The sequence below is a fragment of the Mustela nivalis genome (assembly GCF_964662115.1).
Source record: "Mustela nivalis genome assembly, chromosome: 1".
In the NCBI taxonomy this organism is placed as follows: Eukaryota; Metazoa; Chordata; class Mammalia; order Carnivora; family Mustelidae; genus Mustela; species Mustela nivalis.
Genome location: NC_139020.1, coordinates 132,690,155 through 132,713,590, shown reverse-complemented (window position 1 = coordinate 132,713,590; position 23,436 = coordinate 132,690,155). Strand labels below are relative to the sequence as shown.

Genomic DNA, 23,436 nt, shown 5'->3' with positions numbered 1-23,436 from the left:
GTCATACTGATTTCCGAAAAGATATCATCATTTTATATTCTGACCACCAGTACAGATATTCTCCACTTACAATGGGTTCTGATAAACCCATTGTACGTTGAAAATATCCTAAGTCAAAAATGCACTTAATATACCTAACCTACCAAACATCAAAGCTTAGCCTAGCCTACCTTAAAGGTGCTCAGAACACTTACCTTAGGCTACAGTTGGGCAAAATTCTCTAACACAGAGCCCATTTAATAGGAAAGTGTTGAAGAGCTCATGTAATCAGTTCAATACTGTACTGAAAGTGAACAACAAAATGGTCCTATGTGAACAGAATGCTTGTAAATGTATGGGTTGTTTACCCTCGTGATCACGTGGTTGCCTACAAGCTCTGGCTCATGTATGACTAACTGGAAAAGGATCAAATTTCAAAATCTGAAGTTCTGTTTCTTCTGAATGCATATTGCTTTTGCCTGATCGTAAAATCGAAAAATTTAATTGAACCATCGAAAGTTGGGGACCATCTGTATGTGATGATTCCAGTTACTCCGCATCCTTGCCAACACTTAGTACGTATTGTCAGATTTTTTTAATTTTAGCCATTCTGGTGAGCGTGTAGTGATAACTCATTGACTTTGATTTGCATTTCCCTAACGACATTTCCCTTATGATATATGATGTAAACCTAGACATTGAAGAAAACACAGGAGTAGAAGGAATATTATCTTCATGACTTTACAGAAGGCAAAAACTTCTTCGACAGGACCCAGAAAGCCCTAAGTTAAAAATATCTATGTATCTATAGGTACACATACACATACAGTGGAATTCATCAAAATTAAAACCTTAAGAAAATGAATAAACAAGCCACATCCTGGAATAAATACATATATACGAGGCACTTAGACCCAGACTATATAAACAACTCTTTCAACTCAAAATTAAAAAAAAAAAAAATCCAAAAGGAAATTATGGGCAAAAGACTTGAACAGACACTTCACAAAGGAAGATCTGCCGTGGCCAAAAATGTACACAAAAAAATTCCTCACAGTCTTTCATCTTTACCTTTTTTAGGAGCCAATCATTTTATATTTTGTACTACAGTTTCTGTAAGTATAACTCCCAACCCAAACTGCAAACCACTTGAAAGCAAAATGAACATTTGAGGCATATTTTTACCAGGGTATATATACAGGGGGAGACAGGAAAGGCTCACAAATATTTTTAAATGGTTGACCAAATGAATTAACATTGTATATCATGAAACATTTTTAGCTGGTCATTAATATTATAAGCAAATGAAGCAGTAATATTAGAGCAGCACCAAGAGAGAAGAAAATACATAACGAGAGGAATAAGCCTGAGAGGAAAAAAAAAAAAAAAAAAAAGTATTTCCCACAGACAGTTGAAATGACATTTTAAGTGTTAGTGTAAAATATAAGAGGAAATAGAGCTAGTAGAATAAAACGACAACGATAATGTGAAATAAAGCTTTCCAAAAATAAGACACCTACTTTTTTGCATGGGCAACCCATCTCTGTGTGAGTAATTTTGCATCTATGAAAGCCCAGGGGAAGCTATCAGACCAAAACAGGAAGCTGTGCATGTGCTTTCAGGCGGAAGTCACCAAGACATGGCTCTTGTGTACTCTGATGTGCATCCTGCTTGCCAGAAGTCTCAGATTCCTTGTCAAAAAAATAGACCCCCAAAATGCAGATGGCAGCATGACTGCATCACAATAGCATTTTCAGATTCAGGTGACATCTTGGAATTCCCAGCATACCATAATTTTAACTCCTATAGAGCATGTCCTTTCTGAAGTAAAATTTGTTCACTGAGGCACATGTGAATGACAGGCAAAACTTGTTTTTCCCCATGACTCATGAACCACTGTTCAATATTTACAGTAACTCTAAAAAGGAATTTTCTAGAATCAGAGGTTGACTCAGGCCATCCTCATAATTATTTATTTAAAAAAAAATTATGCACTCTCTGTTCCAGTTGATGTCCTCAAGAATCAGTCTTTTTCAGGAAAAAAAAGAAATCTGAAAAATTCCAAGGATCTTATTTATGCCCCCAATTTCAAACTAATTTGTATAAATCATTCAATTCCCCATGTAAAAGAAAGATTGGTTTTTTTCTCTTTCCTGATTGGAGACAGCTTTGACACATGTGGATGTTCTGACCAATAGAAGCAATTTTCATAACTTTTCCTTTTTGAGATTCTCAGGAGGAAAAAAAGCAAGCTTACTGACTAAATTAAATTACATTTCATGACTAGGGCAGTAAACAAGAGGATTAGAGGTATACTCTGGGTGGGGTTCATACAGGTCCTAGGAAAAGAAAGAAAAACAGGATTTTTTTAAAAAGAAAGAAAGAGAGAAGAGTTAAAAGATTTAGAAAACTCTAAAAAAAAAAAAAAAAAAAAGACATTCCAGAATTGTACAATGTGTGTGTGTGCCTGTGTGTGTGTGTTTGATTATGGAGGTGGAAGGAAGAAGTGTGTAAGAGTCAGACAAAATCAAACCTTAAGTGAAAGTTATATTTTTGTCAGGAAAACCTTGGTGAGTAAGTATCTTTATCTCTATTCAGGCAAAATATACCAAGATAATTAGCAGAAGTCCTTAAAGAATATGACCTCACCTGAGATACCGTCTCAGAAACATTTTTCTACAATAATAGAACCATCTAACACATTCACACGTGCACACACTCACATACACACACACATTTTAACATGTTAACACCAAACCCAAAGCCATACTAATGGATATAAAGAAAGGACAGGATGGAAATTGCAAAAATGGCAGGGTATTCTTAAACACCTTGGGTGGATGTACTTGAAGTCTTACTTCTTTCCCAAGTTTTCTCCACAAAAAGCTAACAAGAAAAGAAAGTGTTTATGGCCAGGGCTGGGAGAAAACAAAAAAGTAAATTGTTCAAAGTTCTGGACCGACGCCAAGACAAAGGCACATTCAGTCCGGGTACCGCCTTCCTTATCCTTTCCAAACTGTAAATAGACGGAGAACACGGTGCTCGAAGCTCCTCTGCTCTCCTTAACTGCCGTCGCACAGGGTAACCTTGACTTAGGTTTTCCACAAATGTGATGCATTCCTATGAAAGAGACACGTATATAATTTTATAGATCTGTCATATTTTTAAATGCTTAAGGATACCCTATCATTTAAAGGATTCCCCCTCCTTTATACATGTCTACGTTCCAATTTTGGCGTTTGGGACTTCTATAAAATGTAGTGTATCAGAATAGTGTTCCATTTCAGAATCAGTGAATGGCTTTGCTACACCAGAACGTCAGGCTTCAGCATGTTATTTCTGTATTCTAATTCAAATCCTTTATGTGACTACCTATCCATTTCTAATTTGAATTTTGCTGGGTGGTTTAAAGCTTTTAAGTCCTTTCACATCTATTCTTTAAGATGCTTAGTTTAGCATCTTGCATTTTCCCGCCAGGGTTTTCTTGTGCATAATTCTTTGGCACGCCAGGTGGCAGGTTCTGAAACAGTTGTTGGGCGTTCTGTGGCCCTCAAACTCTCCCAAGGAATACAGGCAACTTGGGAGCATCCTGAAGGATTCGGTGCCTGGGGTAACGTGTGCTGTTTGTTTAGTGAATTAGCACCTCCACAAAAGATCGTAAAGAAGGTGTTCCTGATGGCGTGGAGCACAGAAATAGGAAGCCGAGATGATCTGTTTCAGCACTAACTCATGCTCTGCCAGCACTCTACAAATGCTAGACTCCAGTTCAAAATTGGTAACCTCCATGTTTTTAGCCAGTGTTCCCTATGTTTGAAGATCTGATTTAGAAGATGTCAGCTGGCATCCATGGTCTTAGAGGAGCTTTTAATGAGAATGTGGTTTCTTTGGTCATAGAAGACTCTAATGCCTGTCTTATTCGTTCGTGTTCCTTTGGCAGGAACGTGGAGCACATTTTCCAGGGACCTCAGTTCTGATGTGGGCTTTTTTTTTTTTTTTAATTCTATGCGTTAGCAATAAATCTATAATGACTATTATAAGGTCTAAATATATGAAACAGGAATGGTGAAAAGGCCACCTGCATTATGGTAGTACCAATAATAGCTCCCAGTTCTGCATGCTAACTAGGGCGCAGCCTCACGGCTGAGTTATTTACATACATCTAATCTTTATAATAAGGCTGCAAATTAGGTACACTTATTAATATTTCACAGATAAAGAAACCGAGCCTGTCTGTTACTGAAAATATGTGTCACCTTGACCCCAGAGCCTAAGCTTTTGACCATTACACTCCCCTGCCTCTCTCTGCAATGCATTTAAGTGTCCTTTGAAAAGCTGCAACGCTCTATAAATGTCAGGTGGTGTTCTCGTGGCTTTTGGAAAGGAGTCTAATTCCTGCACTCTTCTTACTGCCACAATCTAAAGGAAGAAATGCCATCAAGTGATGTGAAGAGTACAACCATCCTTGTGAGTCACTGGAGTATAGCTATCCCGTGCGGGTGAGGGGCAGGAATATTTCAGAACTAGTGCTTTACATTTTCAAGAACTCAAGTCAGGGGCCAATGTCACCAGTAACTGCTGCCATCTACTTCAGAGTGTGGGGAAGAAAAAGCCTTGACGAAAAGCAAACAAAACAGCTACTTCAAGGCTGACGAAGTCCTGCCTGGGATGTCTGTATTTTTCTGCTGTGGCTGCAAAGAAAATGTTTGCATTCTGAGAGCACTTCAAAATGAGTTCATTTATCTGCTCCTTGGAAGATTCCTCTACATTAAGGTCTCCCGGGGAAAGATATTGTTTCTGTGACACCACAAGTTAAAGACATCTGGTTCCATTATCCATCACTGTTATTTACAAGTGAGAAATTGATTGAAGGCCAAAGGTCAGGACTCCCGCAGCAGAAAACTCAAACAATGTGCTCAGAACTTGGGTAACACCCTCCAGCTTATGCAGATATGACATCTCAGAGTTTAAGGCCTATTGTTTTCTGACATAGCTCTATGACAAAATATTATTTGTCAGTTTTCCCTGAAATAGAAGTACACATCATTACGGAGACATGAGACTGCTTTCTCTAACAAGTTGATCATTTGGGCAGCAATAAGCAATTGTGAGTTATCAATAATTGCTTTGTTAAGCAAACAGATTTCAGCAATTTCCCTCAAGTAAAATATTGCTTTCATGACATCAACCCTTTAGCTGAAAAGAGAAATTAATCTGTTGTTGAGGCAACTAAAGTGATCTTAATTATAGCTCTGAATTTGGTTTCATCCATAGATTAGGGGAACTATTTTGTTGATCTTAATGGATTCTTGAATTTACAAGAACCTCCCCCACCCCCACTCTGCTCGCTCTCTCGCTCTCTCTCTCTCTCTTTCTCACTCTCTCTTTCTCTTCCTCCCTCCCCTTTCTCTCCCATTTATACAAGAATCTTCAGGCCTGAGCTGGTGTAGTAAATGTCTATTAAAGCATTCAAATATTTACTTCTCTACCATCATTACTAAACACTGCTTTGGAGGAGGAACAATAACAAACAGCCTCTGTCACTTGAGAGGAAATGTCAATACATCCTAGTTGAAAAGGGAAGCTACCTGTGATCACATACACTCAGTGGGGAACAGATGCAATGTGTTTGGGTAGGAATGGCGAATAAGCCAACATGGTGACCATCCAAGCCACGAGCAGCTCAAGAACTGGAATTGGGATATGAAACAGAGCTATGGTGCATAAGTAAACCCATTTCTGTTTTTTTCATTCTTTTTTTTTTTAAGATTTTATTTATTTGATAGAGAGAGACACAGTGAGGGAGGGAACACAAGCAAGGGGAGTGGGAGAGGGAGAATCGGGCTTTCCGCTGAGCAGGGAGCCTGATGGGGGGCTCAATCCCGGTACCCTGGGATCATGACCTGAGCCGAAGGCAGACACTTAACGACTGAGTCACCCATGTGTTCCTGTTTCTTAAATTCTTATTTAAAACCAATGGAGAAGCTGTCCATGGTTTTCCATTTCAGCATTTTAATTTTTCTCTGTCCTAAAGAAGTCTAATTTCTTACTGAATACAATTCTAATGGGTTTTGTGTTATTACCAATTTATCCCATTTTGTTTTAAAAGGAACTCTCTTTTGTTCTGGAGGGGAAACCTTAAAAATCTAAAACTCCCTATGGACAATGTGGTAGAGAATCCATGGAAGGTTTTTTTGATTTTTGGTTTCTTTTTTTTTTTTAACATCAGCCTATATCTATAGATACAGCTTGAAAGATCACTGGATTCTATGTAAATTGTTATTCCTGAGATAATGAGTCAAGTGTGTTGGTCAATTAGTACATATTGTCAACCTTTAAAACAATGTGAGAAAGCCCTTAAAAGATTTCTGACAGAAGTAGCTAAAACACTGCATGTGTGTAAGTGTGTGTGTGCGTGTGTACACACATATCCCTCAGGTATAGGATAGAAGCCAGAATGAGAGTTGAAAATTAAAACTAATAGGGAAAGTCTCAAAAATCTAAGTTTTGTTTTCAGTTAGAATCTTAAAGAAGGGTTTGAGTGGTTCCTATTCTATCTAAAACGGTTTGTTCATAAATAATGAATGTTAGAAAGGCAGAACGCCTAAAGTCCCTTTACATCCAAAAGAAAATTTATGATCCCTTCAAAATTTTAAATCATTTCAGACTGGGTAAAAAGAATACCTTTAGGTATTATTTTTGACCTAAGTTCTACTCTGGCAACTTGCTAGAATTAGATTCGATATAAGACAGAGTTAATCAACCTCAGCACTACTGGTACTTTGGACCAGATAATTCTTTGTTATCAGGAGCTGTCCTGTGAATTATGAGACTTCTAGCAATATTCTTGGCTTCTACCCACCAGATTCTGGTAGCAACCTCATCATCAGATGTGAGCATCAAAAATGTTTCCAGACTTTACCAAATGTCCCTTGAGAAAGATGGTGAAAACAATCACCTCAGCTGAGAGCCACTAATAAAAGAACCCCTATGTAGTCTGTGTGTGTGTGTGTGTGTGTGTGTGTGTGTGTGTGTGTCTGTGTGTTTGGTGGTGGTGGTAGTGGTGGTGGGGTTCTTAAGAAAGTAACTGTAAGATAATTTCAGCTTCAATTTTTTTAATTTCGACTTTAATTTGATCCTGCACTTTGAAAAAAATGACCTCAACACTTGTCTACTCTCATAAGAGGTGGAGAATATTTGCCTTTCTTTCGAGTCCTGCTTTGCCTTGTAAAAAGCTTTGATAAAAAGAATGTGAATAAGTGACATTATGAAGCTAGGCCTTGGGAGGTCTTATGGGTTCCAATTTGCTGTCTTGGAGTGCTGCACTAAGGCTGCCATCTAAGGAAGCCAGTCTAGCTTCCTGGAAAAGTCAAAAGCACATGAAAGAAAGACAAGATGCTCTAACCAACAGCAAGCTCCAACGTCAGACATAGGAGTGAAGCCATTTTGGACTTCATTGGCCAACTGATCACCCGGCCAACTCAGTCTCATGAGTGAACCTGGGTGAAGAGGAAATAACCAGCAGAGGAAATAACCAGCTATCCTATAGAGCCAAGAGAAATAAACTATCACTTGTTTTTTTGTATAGTGTGGCAGAAAGGTGGGCTACTGGTATTTATCTGATCCTCAAGTCTTCCTTTTGGACTTCTCTTCATCTTTTCCCATATTTGTGAGAGGGCTTTCAATAGTAGACTTTTTCTATCATGATACTTATACTAATTTTTATTTCCCAATGGAACCCTGAAGTAGGGTAACACAGTTCAGAAAAAAGTACAGAGAATTCAATTTCACTCTGGCTAATGTATGGGATCACACTTAATTTGGGAGATCCCATATATGTTGATCCCATATATATGTTTCCTAGCATATTTGAGCTTGGAAAACATCTTACAACGCCGTGTCCATTCATTCTTCACCTGGTCATAGAAAAGTAGAGGATGGGAGAAAACATTAAAAATTACTCCTGCTCTTTAGTTGTTCCAGTTTTGAATCCAGGAGAATTCAGAAGGAGATTTTTACAACACGGCCAGGGAGATTAATATACTGTCTAATGCAATAAAGATCTCATGGGCAAAAACCATATTGAGGAATAGTAATCAGGCACATTTTTAAAATCAGAAGTAGAGGAAAAGTAACACTAAACATTTTGGTGACACAAGAAAATGTTTATGACATTCAAAAGGAAGGGTAGCTCAGAAATAATTTAAATAGGTTTAAGTGCCCACCATAAAAACCAAAAAGAAAAACTGTTAGCAAATGGAATCTTGAGAGATATAAATCAATAAAGAATAAAAAATTTTCTGTAAGACAAATTGAAATGTACCTGGGAGAAATTAGTGCTAATAGTTTCTTGGTTGATAAAATTGAGTTTGGACTTCCAAAAGTATTGTATGTGCAAAAAAATTGTGATGTTTATATTCCATAATGGTTAGAAGGAATCCTGAAATCAAGAAAGACTACAATTCTGAACTGTAGATAATCTTTTCAAGCTCAGTGGGTCAAGTCAAACACACACTACAGGTTTTCACTTACTTTTGGCCCTAAAAGATTAACTCCAGGCCAAAGGGGATGCAAGATCCACAACAGCGGTTCACAACGTCTAGAGGACATTGGAAATCACCTCAGCACTTGCAGAAAATATTCCAAGTGGGCCTGTACTTTAAAATCCTGATTCAATAGACCCCGAGTGGAATTAGGAAATTTCTACTTTGGGCAAAATATCCTGGGTGATTCGGACGTAGATAGTCTAAGATCATACTTTGAGAAACAGTTATCTGGAACCAAGAGAATAAATTCCTAAGTTCTGTACTGATTATACCAAATGAAAATCCCTAAGTGTTATTTTCAAAGTATAAAAATACCATATAATGTCCAACATGATGCTTTGTTGAAGAAAACCTACCAGTTGTTTTGTTCCCAAGGAAAATGCATGAAGCTTACTATTTGTGTGTGTGTGTGTGTGTGTGTGTGTGTGTGTGTGTGTGTGTGTGTGTCTGTGAGAGAGAGAGGGAGATTTTGAGAGAGGGAGAGAGAGAGAGAAAGAACATTCTTTACTGAAGATGTTCCTGATGATGTTGGCAGCGTTATCTCAGATGCCAAGGCATGAGGGTCTCAAATTTGCTAACGGGCTCAGGAAGATGGCTCCAAACCATAGTAGAATTTTTCCCTATTGTGTATTGCTAATTCCAAAAAACTGTATAAAATTGTCCAGGTGATTTATCAGTCAAGGAAAATCTATATTTTTTCTAATAGGGTTTAATCAGAAAAATTAAGGAAAACTTTAGCTCACTGTGAAGAGTTTACATTCAGCAAAAGGGAAAATGTTCAAATATTCGGCTCTTCAAAAATGGCAAAGAAGTACACATTTCAAATTTAAGGATTTTGCAATAATTCAGATGTGAAATGGGATATCAATCATCCAAACTTGGCATCTCAACCTTGCTTATATTTTTGTGAGTGGAAATGTCATTGCATTTAACAAGGACAAGTGTTTCAAATGTTCTTTCTCATATTCTCGCTTTGTAGACTTTGTTCCTTCTGTCTAAAATACCTTCCTTATACTTTCTTCACTTAACTAAATCCTGCTTTTCCCTGAGACTCAGCTCGGACTCCACCTCCTCCACAGGGTTTTCCTTGAAATTCCCCATTCCTACCCCTTTACTTCCTGAACCACTTTTCTTCCTACCTTTTCATAGTAGCTGGGGCTTTCCTCCATCAGTGTACTGGGACTCTGATGTCTGCAGCCCCTTTGCCTCCAAGAGAGTTCAATGAGATCAAAAGCCTCATCTTATTTGTTTCTATTTCTGGAACTGAGCAAATAGTAGGGGTTAAAAAATAACAGCATAATGATGGATTTTTAAAATTGAAAAATATTAAATCTTTGTGAAGCATAACATGAGTATTAGTTGCAGGAATACGAAAAACCAGGAGGTCATTCACTGAAAGATGTGTAACCACATCAAGAAAAGCTAACATAATATATCACACACTCACCATAACAAACATGTACAACAACACATATTAAAGGAGTAGTATGATCTGCTATGTTTAAGCGCTATAAAATTATAGTATGGTTGGAATTGCTTTTCCCCCTTACACTGAAACACACACACACACACACAAATACACACACACATGTGTGCACACACACACTCAAAGGCAATGGAGTTCTCTGGCACTTTTGTTTTCTTCGTATAGCATCTAGCACAGAGCTGAAAAAGTTGATGTTTCTATTTCCTTTGGTCTTATTAACAGGAACAATCTACTTAGTACTATTCTTTGAGGTAGTGTGCAAATTCTCCTAAACAAAAATAAAAACACAGAAGCACCTGGATGGCTCAGTCATTGGGCATCTGCTTTCAGCTTGGGTCATGATCCTGGGGTCCTGGGATCGAGCCGCACATCAGGCTTCCTGCTTGACCAGAAGCCTGCTTCTCCCTCTTCCACTTGCCCTGCTTGTGTTCCTTCTCTCACTGTTTCTCTCTCTGTCAAATAAATAAGTAAAATCTTAAAAAAAAAAAAAAGAGCACAAATAAGCATTTGATTTTCAAAGAAAAAACAAAATATTTCTTTCCATTGAATTATGTACTTAAAATACAACTTCATCACTTAATTAGTATTGTCTACTTGGGCACAATATTACATTTACTTTCAATCTTCAAAATTTAAAAAAAAAAAAACAATTTATTTACTTCTTTTGTAATTTTCCCCTACCAACAGGTTGAGCTAGGCAAGGCCAAGCAAACTGTGATTAAGTAAATGGCTGTTTCTTTTAATCAATTAAATTATAAAGTTGGCACATGATGTTCATAGCTCCTTAAATAATGACTTAATAAAGAATAGGTAGTTTAGTACTTAGCACAATGAGACAATAATCAGAAAGTCATAAAAACAGACACCTTTAAATAGACAAACATATAATACATAAGGTTTATTCCAATAACCCCTAAAATTAGTATCTCATGAAAGAGTGAGTGCAAATCACTGCACCTTATTCAGTGCAATCAGACTAAACCCACTGTCTGACTAGAAAGCTGTCATTGTAGAGGCCTTTATAGCCTCAGTAAACAAATTGTTCAGGTAGAAGATGAACATATGTGAAAAGGGAAAACATGTTACGTATTTCAAGTGAAGAACTATTGAATTTTTAAAAATCAAAAGCCTTCAACTATTTTGAGCCCTATATCCACTCAAAATCCCTATGTCACTTTGTATCATTCTTAGAACTCATGAATCTTTGTGATTTCAAGCATAGCTCAGCTTGGGATGTGGCTGAAGAGACATCTATTTTATTTTTTTAAAGATTTTATTTATTTATTTGAGAGAGAGAGCCTGCACATGAGATGGGGGAGGGGCAAAAGGAGAAGCAGACTTCCCGCTGAGCAGGGAGCCCATGTGGAGTTCCAGCCCAGGACCCTGGGATCATGACCTGAGCCGAAGGCACACATTTGACCAGCTGAGCTACCCAGATGCCTCTGAAGATGCTTTTAAACACGTTAGGGGTACAAAATAAACTACTGGGACTTCATCAAGATAAAAAGCTTTTGCATAGCAAAGGAAACAGTTGATGAAACCAAAAGACAACTGATAGAATGGGAGAAAATATTTGCAAATGTCTTATCAGATAAATAGCTACTATCCAAAATCTATCAAGAACTTATCAAAGTCAGCACCCGAAGAACAAATAATCCAGTCAGGAAATGGGCAGAAGACATGAATAGACATTTCTCCAAAGAAGACATACAAATGGCCAACAGACGTATGAAAAAATGCTGAACATCTTTGGGCATCAGGGGAATATAAATCAAAACCACAATTAAGACACCAGTTCACACCAATCAGAATCGCTAAAATTAATGACTCAGGGAAAAAACAGATGTTGGTGAGGATACAGAGAAAGGCAAACATTCTCCCACTGTTCGTGGGAATGAAAGACGGTGCAGCCACTCTGGAAAAAGTATGGAGGTTCCTCAAAAAGTTGAAAATACAGCTTCCAAAAACCCAGCAATCACACTACTGGAGGTATCTATCCCAAAGATACAAATGTAGTGATCCAAAGGGGCACCTGTACCCCATTGTCGATAGCAGTATTGTCCACAATAAGCAAATTATGGAAAGAGCCCAGATGTCCATCAACAGATGAATGGATAAAGAAGATGTGGTATATATAGATATAACAGACTACTATTCAGCCATCCAAAAAAAAAAAAAAAGACATTTTGTCATTTGCAACAACGTGATTGGAACTAGAGGGTATTATGCTAAGCAAATAAGTCAACCAGAGAAAGATTATCACATGATTTCACTCATGTGTGGAATTTAAGAAACAAAACAGAGGAGCATAGAGGAAGGGAGGGAAAAATAAAACAAAACACAATCAGAGAGGGACACAAACCAAAAGAGACTCTTAACCATAGGAAACAAACTGAAGGTTGCTGGAGGGGAGGAGATAGAAGGATGAAGTTACTGGGTGATGGGCATTAAGGAGGGCACGTGATGTAATGAGCACGGAGTTTTATATGCAACTGATGAATCACTGAACTCTACCTCTGAAACTAATAATACATTATATATTAATTGAATTAAATAAAATAAAATTTAAAAATATGTATAGGCATAAAATAACATTTTAGGGGTAGAGTACCTGGTTTATTAATATATGCATAAGAATTTTTTTAAAAAGAGGAATACCTGCGTCTTAGATTCTGATGGGCATAAACAAATATGTTGATTTTATGATACATACTAGTATACTGAAATTATTCCCAAAGAAGTAGTTAGATGTTAATATGAAAAGAACTTCAGTATATTTAAGAGAATGTGCTGGGGTTAATGCATATTTGGGATTTAGACAAATCAAAATAATTGCCAATTTAAGTAGAAGATAAATCTTGATTTCTCTCTGAAAACAAATTTCTCTTTGCAGAGTACTTAGGGCAAAAGTTCATATTCTTATTTGAGGGTTTGACCTTCTTCATATCTTCAGTCAGATATTTCCTACTCAGCGGGGCCCACCCTAATGACCTATTCAAAATGGAAATATGCACCCACACTTCTGAACACGTTTACCCTGGCAGCTTTTTATTGTTATTTTTTACCTTTTTCCTAACACTTCCTCCTAACTATTTAACTTATCTACTATGTTTATTGCTTACAGTTTGTCTCCTTACATGAGAACATAAACTCCTCAAGAGAGGGCTATTTTACCTGATTTGGCCAGTGGTAGTTGGTACATGGTGGTCACACAATAAATACTAGCTGACTTATAGTGCTTTTTTATACATACTACCTGAAAAAGTCAAGAACACGTGTTGGTAAAACCCACTTTACCAACGGATAAAATTGAGCACAAGAATTTTTGGGTAGCAATTCACAGTATGAATTTCAAGCAATTTTTAAATTGTACTACAATATTTAGAACAATTGTTTTTAAGTGTATTTTTGTTAATATAAATATGCCTACTTCTGTATATTAGATGGTAGAAACTCTTCTGTTTGAGAGTTTATAGATGGAGATATGTATGTGGGGAAACTTACTTTTATAATAAATATCTTAACAGAATACATCAGTTTGAGAAAATTGGTTTTACTTTACAGTCAAAGTTTTGATTCTGAAAATTCTGCCTTAAATTTGATGTTAGGAAACTTTTGAAAGAAAGAACGGAAAGGCATTTTCATAATACATTGTTATACACCCATTTCCTTGATGACCTCATCCATCTCCATTACTGATCTACTGCATCTATACCACTTTCTCATCCATTTAAATTTCAACACCTGCTCCACATCTGCCTTGCCAGGATAACCTCAGTGCTTTGTCAGACACAGTACTATGAGTAGAGCAAATACTTTCGTCACTTTTATTACAACACTTCCATTAAGTTTTCCCAGTGCCTACCGTCTAGTCAGAGAATGTGACCTTTTGTAAATTCTAATGTTAGAATAATGGGTTATCCTTGAACTCGGAATGCCCTTGGTCATCAGGGAACACTGACTTCTTCAAATACCCGCACATATTTGGGAATCCATCCTGGAGGTTAGGGATGAATTATCTTACCCTCTAAATATCACCTCTAGCTATCTGGATTCACAATGTGGAATTGATCATGATTCCTTGCCAGTAATATTCAAATTTCCCACACAATCCTTATACAGCTTCACCTTCTAGCATTCCCATGATCTACCTGTTATGCATGAAATAAGTGACCTGAATCCATATGACATAAAACAGTAAAATTATAGCAATTTACTAACAGTTCTCTTTTTGGCTATAATGTAGATAAGAAAAAAGCAACAAAACAAAATAAAATACACAAAGGTGACCATGGTGGCTGGTTAATTTCATGTAGATCTTTACATAAATTCTGCTATTTTTGAATAGAAGTACATCTAGGGAAGATATTGGTCAAGTGTTTCATGCTCCTCTTCCTGTCTCTGATGTCATTACAGAAGTCCAGGTGATCATGATCTTTCTGGACTATAACAGTTGTCTCCTAAGTGGCCTTCCCTTTCCAGTCCTGCCTTTCTCCTTTTTCATCCTTCACAGTATTGAGAAAGTTATCTTTCTTAAAACTTTTAGTCCCTTGTGAACTCCTTAGTGCATATAAAATAAAATTCACCCTCCTTTAGAGTCTTAATGCTGGCTTATTGTTTAGACTACTCTCTCCTCTGTCTCCCACCTTTTCCTGTGTGCCTCAGAGGAATAGTCTTGCTGTCTGAGATGTTCATGATGTTCCACTTGATTGGGATCTCTATGCATCTGCTTTGGCCACCCAGGGGCTAACATGAACCTTGACACATACTAGATACCAATAAACAGATTGCAGACTTAAGATGATTGAGGAAAACTTTGAGCTTCCTTCCCTTTCCAAATCACAGAGGAAAAAAAAATGAAAATAAAATGTGTCCATGGCAGCACTGGAAGCACAAGAAGGGTATAAATAGTAAATGAGATCAGTCAGGAATTTGAGGAAGATAGAAACATTGGGATATAAAATCCAATAGAGCTGATGAATATGTGACCCAATATATGTTTAAAAAAGAAAGCTCTTGTAAATGTTCATGATTTCCAATTTTGTAGCTCTCATGGTTTGCAGTTATTTGGACACAACTGAATAACAAATCAGTGACCTGGGAGATCAAGCAAAGCAATTCTCTCAAAACACACTGAATGGATAAAGATGCAGGGAGTATGAGGAAACCATTAGGAAAAATAAAGGATTGGGGCCCCTGGGTGTCTCAGTCAGTTAAGTGTCTGCCTTTAGCTCAGGTCATGATCCTGAAGTCCTGGGATGGAGCTCTGGGTCAGTCTCCTTGCTCAGCAGGGAGCTTGCTTCTCCCTCTGCCCTTCAACCCGCTGGTGCTCTCTCACCACTCTCCGCCTGACCCGTGCTCTCCAGCTCTGGCTCTCACTCTCTCAAATAAATAAATAAAATCTTAAAAAAAAAAAAAAAAGGAAAATAAAGGATCAATTCAGAAGTTTCTATTTATATTTAATAGGAATTCCAGTAGGGGGAATGAAGAAGATGCAATGTTGAGATAGTTCAAAAAATAATAGCAGAAAATCTCCCTGAGATGAAGAAGAAAATGCAAAACTTTCTTTTACAAAAGCTATCAACTGCCAAGTTGCCATGTTCTCAATGGAATGAAAATTCACCTTCAAAGATAAAGAGAAAAAATCATAAAAACTAAAATCACAGAAATATGGAAAAAGTTTCCTTCAGAGGAATGGAGTTAAAATGAGAATGCAGATGTATCATCTGCGAATCTGGATGATAGAAGACGATGGAAAAAATTCCTCTCTAATTCCGAGATTAAATTATTTTGAACCTAAAATTCTATATCCTGCAAAATAACCAATCAAGTATAAAAGCAAAAGAAAAAAACATTTGGAGGCATAGCAAGATGCAGACGACCTAAAATATGGAGTACTTGATGTAGTACTCAAATAAGGCAATAGATAGATACATACATACATAGGAATATATTATAAAGAGAAAAGCATAGAAGAAAGGGGAATGTAGAAAAAAAAAGCAGTTAAACTCTTGATTTAAATGATCATAATTAAGCATTTAAGACATTCATGAAAATTCTGGAATTCTTATGTCCTAGAAATTCCTAAATTCCTAAATAAAATAACAAGGTAACTTAAAAATAACCATGGAAAAACAAAAAATAATATTATATTATTTCTTTATATCAATATTTTGGTAAACCTAGATTCCAGAACTCTAGAGTCTAGATTCTAGTGAGTCTTGGGTTATATCTTTATATCCACTAACCTCTAGCTGAAATCTAGCACGAGCTTCAATGATAAGTCTAAGCAAAAAACATAATGGTAGGGGCGCCTGGGCGTCTGGATGGCTCAGTGGGTTAAAGCCTCTGCCTTTGGCTCAGGTCATGATCGCAGGGTCCTGGGATGGAGCCCCGCATCAGGCTCCCTGTCCTCTCTCTCTGCCTGCGTCTCTGCCTACTTGTGATCTCTCTGTCAAATAAATAAATAAAATATTTAAAAAAAAATAATGGTATTAGCAATACTTGGGACTTTCATCAGTACAAATCACAGAAATGTATAGCTCATTTTTCAGTTGGTGCAGGTATGTGAAAATATCACTTACGATAGGTATTAGGTTAGCCTATAGGTTGTACATCATCTCCAAGTGCTTGCCTACAGATGTTCCTGCAAATGAGCTGATCACCCCCTCAGACAAATGTGCCCAGTTACCCACATTCTCACATTGGTGCCTCTGCCACCCTTTTAGCCTCTACTAGTCTGATTGACCTCTAATTACAATAAGTTGAAAAGAGATGAGCTCTTTCCATTACTTGCTGACGTTCTGTTAACTGGACTGTTGTGATGAGAATTTTTCACCTTCCTAAGGCAGTACGGTGTTCTGTAACACAGATAACTGATTGAACTACAAGTATTAAGCCTTGCAAGTTCAAACAAATCACATGATTAGGATAACTGTTTGAAGTATTATTTCAAGTAACTTATTAGCATTCACAGATGGTGCAAGGATACAGGCTACGTGTGCTGCAAGTTCTGAGCAGCAGAGGTTCCTCTCTTGACTTGGTTTCCTTTCCCATTGCCATTCTGTTCACTGAGCTATGAGCTAAAGGCAAGCACACATTGTATATCACATAAGCAGGTTTTGTGCATTTGAAGTCTATAAAAATACTGAGCATATTGAGAATAGCATTGGGAGAACACCGTACACATAACTGGGGGAAAAAACCCACAACTTACATACATATATTATTTGTAGGAAGGCAGAGAAAATCATGTGACTCCACTCACAATAACAGTCTAATTCCACGGTGGACATTTAAAAAAGTGATTCCAGTAAACAGTCCATAGACTTCAAGCACAAAAAGGGTCCATGGCATTAGGTAAAAAATCCCTGATCTAGATCAAGTTGATGTTCTCTAAGATAAAAATTAGCAACACCAACCCAGGAGGTGGGAAAAAGAACTGGGACAGACCAATAGTCATAGGAAAAACTGAAGGGTAAACAAAGGTTTACATGCACACATGCCATCATCCCTACCACGATGAAAGACCTGTGCCAAAATGCTGCCCTCCAACCCTCAACGAACAGATCGTTTCCCTTAAGTGCTTTCAATAGTTAGAAAAAGGAAAAACGAACAGAAGTTCACCAATTCATTTCACAAATCAAGTAAAATAATCATGAAATCAAGATTAATATGTACCTTAGAAAATGTGTACCTTAGAAAAGGTAATGTGTACCTTAGAAAACCATTAGAGCAATATCACTTTTAAAGATGTACAAATTTCCTAAAAGAAATAACAAGAAAGCAAATAAATTCCCTTCAGGGTGGCAAGAAAGAAGATGAGAAAAGATCTGCAATTGAGAAGGTTCATAAATTGGTCTACGAAAATTGAAGCTTTGATTGTCTCTACATTAGAAGGCATTACCAATGTATAAGAGGAAAGCTGGAGGAGACTGGGGGAACCGGACATTTGAAGGGAATGGAGGCCGTTTGAAGGAATCTTGGCAGACAGTGGGAGAGTGATTTAACAAGAGAAATAATTAGGATTGCTGGGTAGGGTTGAGCGTCTGTTGTTGCTTTTTGGTGAATATTTCTTTTTTTCCCCCATTTATTTTTATTTATTAAATTTTTTTTAACTGAGGTATAATCAACATACAGCGTTACAGTAGATTCAAGTACAATATAATGATTCAAAAATTCTGCGCCTTCCTCAGGGCTCACCACTCTAAGTGCCCTCTTCCTCTCCTTCACCTTCTTTATCCATCGCCTCAACCATACCTCTCTGGCAACCACCAATTTGTTCTCTGTATTTAAGAGTCTGCGGGGAGGAGGGTGGTGAGGGTTGTTGTCTCTTTGTTTCCTGGTTTTTGTTTTTGTTTTTTAAGACTTATTTATTTATTAGAGAGAGAGGGGGACAGAGAGGAGGGAGAGGGAAATTGGGAGAGGGAAAGAATCTCAATCAGATTCTCCACTCAGCAGAGAGCCCTACCCAGGGCTCAATTCCACCACCCCGAGATCACGAGCTGAACTGAAATCAATAGTTGACCGCTTAGCCCACTGAGCCACCCAGGCGCCCCAAGTGTCTGAGGTTTTTTGTTTGTTTGTTTGTTTGTTCGTCTCTTCGGGGTTTCCTTTCTTTTTTTTTTTTTTTCTTAAATTCCACATACAGGTTTTCTTCAACAACGCTTGTCTGCTTGGTTATACAGGCCATTGAGAGTTGTTTCACAGATAGAGGCAAGAAAAAGAGGAAGAATCCAATGACATAATAACTATTTAGTCTGAAAAAGATGAGAAGTGAAGAGTTTGGGTCAATAATCTAGAAATCCTGCTGTTAGAACAGAATGGTCTTGTTGAGAGTAGTTGATAAGGAAGATTATTACATATTTCTATTATGTAATATTATGCAGCAATTTAAAAGAATGAAGTAGAACAATATTCACTAAATGTAAACTCCCCAAGATAAACTGTTGAATATGTTGAATAATGAAACCGAGACACAGAAATGTGTGTGTGTGTGTGTGTGTATGTGTGTGTTCTACCAAATGCAATTGTAGGGAGGAGGGCTTATAACTTTCTATTTATTTTTATTTTACTTTCCTTAGGCTTGAGTTTTCCACACCTAGTATGCATTTTAATTTTAAAGGCATAAAAAAGTAAAGCTATTTCCATGTTAGAAAACATGTTGTATATAACTCCATCATATAAAGATACCACTGTTAACACTTCTATTTGTTTTCATCCAGTATTTTTTGGTGCAAATATCTTTTCTTTTTAACAGAAGGGAATCACATAGTGCATACTGTTTTTAATCAGCTTATTCTACCTTTTCCATGGCATTAAATATTTCTCTAGTATCATTTTCGTGGCTAAATAAAACCTTGTTGTTAAATATTTATGGTTTATTCAGTTCTTGTTTCTACCAAAAACACTTCCATAAACATCTTGTAGCTATAATCTTGCAAACATCTATGACTATTTTCTTAGCATGAATCCCCCAAAGTAAAAATGCTTGTTTAAAGGTTTTATGCAGAATTCTGAGGCATTCAATAGAAAAGGCCAAACTGCCTTCCAGAAAGATTTTTAAAATTTCAGTCTGTTGGTGACAGTGCTTCTTTCTGTACCATTTTGCCAACACAGAGAATACAATTTTTTAAAAATCTAGGTCCCTAAAACTAGATTTATCATGAAATCAGAATCTCTTTTCACTCTAATTCTATATTAAGTGGTATTTTCAAGCTCAAATACATTGTAATGCTGACCTGAATACAGTCTGATTCTGTGGGATACAAAAATCAGGACAATATTTACGTACTTTATACACTTTTTTCCTAAGCTTTTCTTCTTTGTCAGTCAATTACACTGAAAGATTAAGGATTAGGTTTTGAAAATCTGGTTCTAACCTCCTTCAATGCAAAATTATTAAAATTTAAATATAAGTTTAAAAACTGTGCATTGGACCTTTGTGCCATTGAGGAAGGTCAAGTTCAAGCCCCTTATTTAAAAAGACTTCTCCCTGAGAGATCAAGAAAGGAAACCTATTAACATGACATCTTTTCCCTTTCTTTTCCTCTTTGTTCATTTTAAAACAAGGCTGATACTGACTGAAAGCTAAAATTGCAGAAAACAGTTATGGCTTATTCTATATTGATACGGCATCAAAATTGAGTATGCTCCCACTGAACTCCCTGGACACAATTATTAGTGGAAATCCTTGATGAATTACCCATCTAAACAAAGCCCAGCTGTTTTGTTTTCTAAACAATCCTGGAAAGGACCCGTTAAATATTGCCAACTTGGGCATTGTGTGTTTTTATTTTCAAACAAGAAATTCAGAGTTTGGTATGGTTGGAGCTGGGTTACTAAACATTCTGTTATTTCTACAAAAGATAGTGCACTTTTTCCAAAAAGAATGCTGATCGAAATACTTCAATGCTAACCTTCGAAACTGTGAAATGGCCTAACATTTTTTTTAATTATTCCTTTTGGAAAGAAAAGAACATATATTTGCTTGCTTTTGCTACAGTTTTGCTGTTTACATGCAAAAAAAGAAAAAAAGAAAAAAAAAAGAAAAAAATCCACTGAAAGAAAGACAAAGATGATGGTTGCAACTGATTTTATTGTATAGACACAGCCATCCTCTTCAAATTAATTATAGCGACAGTGTTAACTTTTATTGTTCATTCTCACATAAAAATTGTAAAAATGCTACAATGCTGGAAAAAAAGTAGTTGAGGGAGATCAAAGAGGATCAAAAACAATTGAAACCTCTGGTGTCTTAGCAGTTATCAAAGGAAATCACACAACTCTCAAGACATCTAATACTTATTTATTTCATTAAAAAGCAGTTGAAGTCAAAAAAGAAAAAAAAAAGAAAAAAAAGATACTTCAGTAAAACACTATTTTTCTCTGTGATTTTACCCAGGATATTTTCAAACATGCTAAGGCCTCTATATCTTATTTTTAAAATAATTACAACCCCCTAAAACTAACCTTTTGCTTTATCCACTAATTACCTGTCCACTGACCTATTTCTTTCTTTCATTGCCATGCTCCAATTATAAAAGGTCTACTTAAACCATGTCTATTTCATTTATTCCCAGCACAATTCTTTGTCATATATCAGCTCTATCAACATATTAAGTTGGTAGTTTCGGTTGAGTTACCACATTAGTGTAATGCCATGTGACCAAAGAGGTGCTAGACCATATGGAAATTTACAAAGGTTGGCTGAAACCTGGTTACAGATTTCCTAGAACCCTCACGCATACCAAGGTTTATAAGAGGATCAGGTTTGGGAGACAGAAAAGGAATCTGTGATGGGGGGGTAACTTGAAAAGAATTGCCCCTGAGTCCAGCTCACAAGAGGGAGGGGAGACACTACCCCTACCCACTTCCCCAAACCTAATGAGAAGGGTTTCAATGAGATCCCTTAAGCTGCAGCTTGACACATGTTCCTTGCGGTTGGGGGACACAGAGGACCTTCCTTGACTCCTGTATGGGAAAGTTAAAGGCGTTTGGGCAGCACAATGGGAGCAGAACAGGCATGGCTGGTCGGGGGGGGTGGTGATTGCCCTTCCCATGACAGTAAGTTGAAGGTGTACAAATCCCAGAGTAGGTGAGTCAGACTTGAGTAATTCAAAATCCTTTCCATGAGGACCACAGAGAGAGTCTATATGCAGCAGACTGTTAAGAGACTCAAGGACTGCACTGGGGTGGTGGGGAGGGAGGCTGTCAAAGGAGACAGACACTACCACATCAAGGGAATTTCAGTCAGAGAGGACCAGCAGAGGAAACTCCAAAGAACCGACCAGAGTGCCTATGAGAGAAAGTATCAGTTGTAAATGTCTGCTAAGCACAAAAAGGATATGAGCATCTTAAAATGGTACCACTCCTCTCTTCCAGCCCGGGGTCATAAACCAGTTAGCAAGTGGAGGAAGAGGAGTAAGGAAAGAAAGAGGAGTTAACTTTAAATCAAGCTGGTTTCATATCGGGAGTGGATACACTAATTTCTCAGATGAGATTGTGACCAGAAGACGTTCAGTCACATGAGAAAGACCAGAAGAGTGAAGGAGCCTCTCCGGGTTTCTAAGGAGAAGCAAGGAGAGACTACCACCTGGGCAGGCTTAATGGGCATGTAGAAAGCAAACCTAAATTGTTTACGGTGATTTCATCCCATGAGTCCTAAATGCTCCATTTCTTTTTTAATCACTTTCTCAAAATGGCCAATAATCTTTAAAAGGCAATGTAATATGATGAGAAAGTGAAGGGATTTGGAAGCACAAGATACGAAATCAAATTCCGAATGCACACAGCTGAATAGTTGAGTGTCCTTGGCTGACTCATTGAGCCTCTCTGAACATCATTTTTTAAATCTATGTATTTAAGAGGGTAGACTAGGTCATCTCTAAAATTCTTTCCTGCTGTTAATGCTATTTGTCTTAGTTTGGGTTCTCAAGAAACAGATCCTGAGACAAGGGTTGTAAGCAACCTGGGAATTCCAGGAAACTTAGTAGAGAAGCAGGAGAATAAGACAGGAAAGGAAGCCAATAAAGGGTGTGTTTTCAAGCCAGTTACCACTGTGGGCCACAAGAGATCAATCCCACTGTGAAACCTAGGGAGGACATGTAGAATAGATTGGCACTGTCCTGTGGAAATTGTAGTTTTAAATATTTAAGTAGCTGAGTTTAAAAAAGGTAAAAAGAAACAGGCGAAATTAATTTTAATAATTTTTCAACCCACTAAATTCAAAATATTACATTTCAACATGCGAAAATTATTAATGAGATGTTAAAACTTTTCAAAAAGTCTTTGAAGTCAATTTTATACTGAGAGGAAACTTGACTTGGACATTAAATTTTCATCTTGATGTGTATTTAGTGTTTGTAAAATTATAGCTGGAAAAGTACACTCATACGGCCAGGCTTTTCCAAATATACTTAAAAGAGTTCCAATAACTGAAGAGTATCCTTTTACTTAAAGTTACTTTAAATGAAATAAAATGTAAAATTCAGTTCTTCAGCCACACTAGCCACACACTATATGCTCAATAGCTACATGTAGCCAGCGGCTACTGCACTGGACACAGATGTCAAACATGTCTCAGACTGATTCTATATGAGGGGCAAAGAAGCTGAGGAGCTCACCCACCTCATGGACCGTCACTGGATAATGGATGTTTCTGGGGCCGTTGACAGCTGTGCTCAAAACTGAGCTTGCTTACCACCAGAACAAAGCTTCTTACAGAGAGGTGCAGGTGTTCACAGTAAGAAGCTTTCAGCACGTGGAAGTGAATGCGAAGGGGATGTGGGCAGAGCCCTGACGGTGTCAGCTGCACTGTATGACCTCCGTTTTGTCAGAGATTGTCATGTTTATCAAACCTCTTCTTGATCTCTTGGAAGAAGGTGGCAGATCCACTTTTTTGTTTCAAAGACCTCTCATGGTCAAATC

At 37.3% G+C, this 23,436-nt stretch overlaps 1 long non-coding RNA gene across 1 annotated transcript; it reads right to left on the bottom strand.

Moving 5' to 3' along the window:
• Positions 1–695: 695 nt before the first annotated feature.
• LOC309841819 lies at positions 696–23,170 on the bottom strand. Its single transcript, XR_014299329.1, has 4 exons — positions 23,137–23,170; positions 10,305–10,482; positions 9,662–9,785; positions 696–3,099 (listed from the first exon to the last, which is right to left on the bottom strand). It is a non-coding gene; the product is annotated as an uncharacterized lncRNA (long non-coding RNA).
• Between the last annotated feature and the right edge of the window lie 266 nt (positions 23,171–23,436).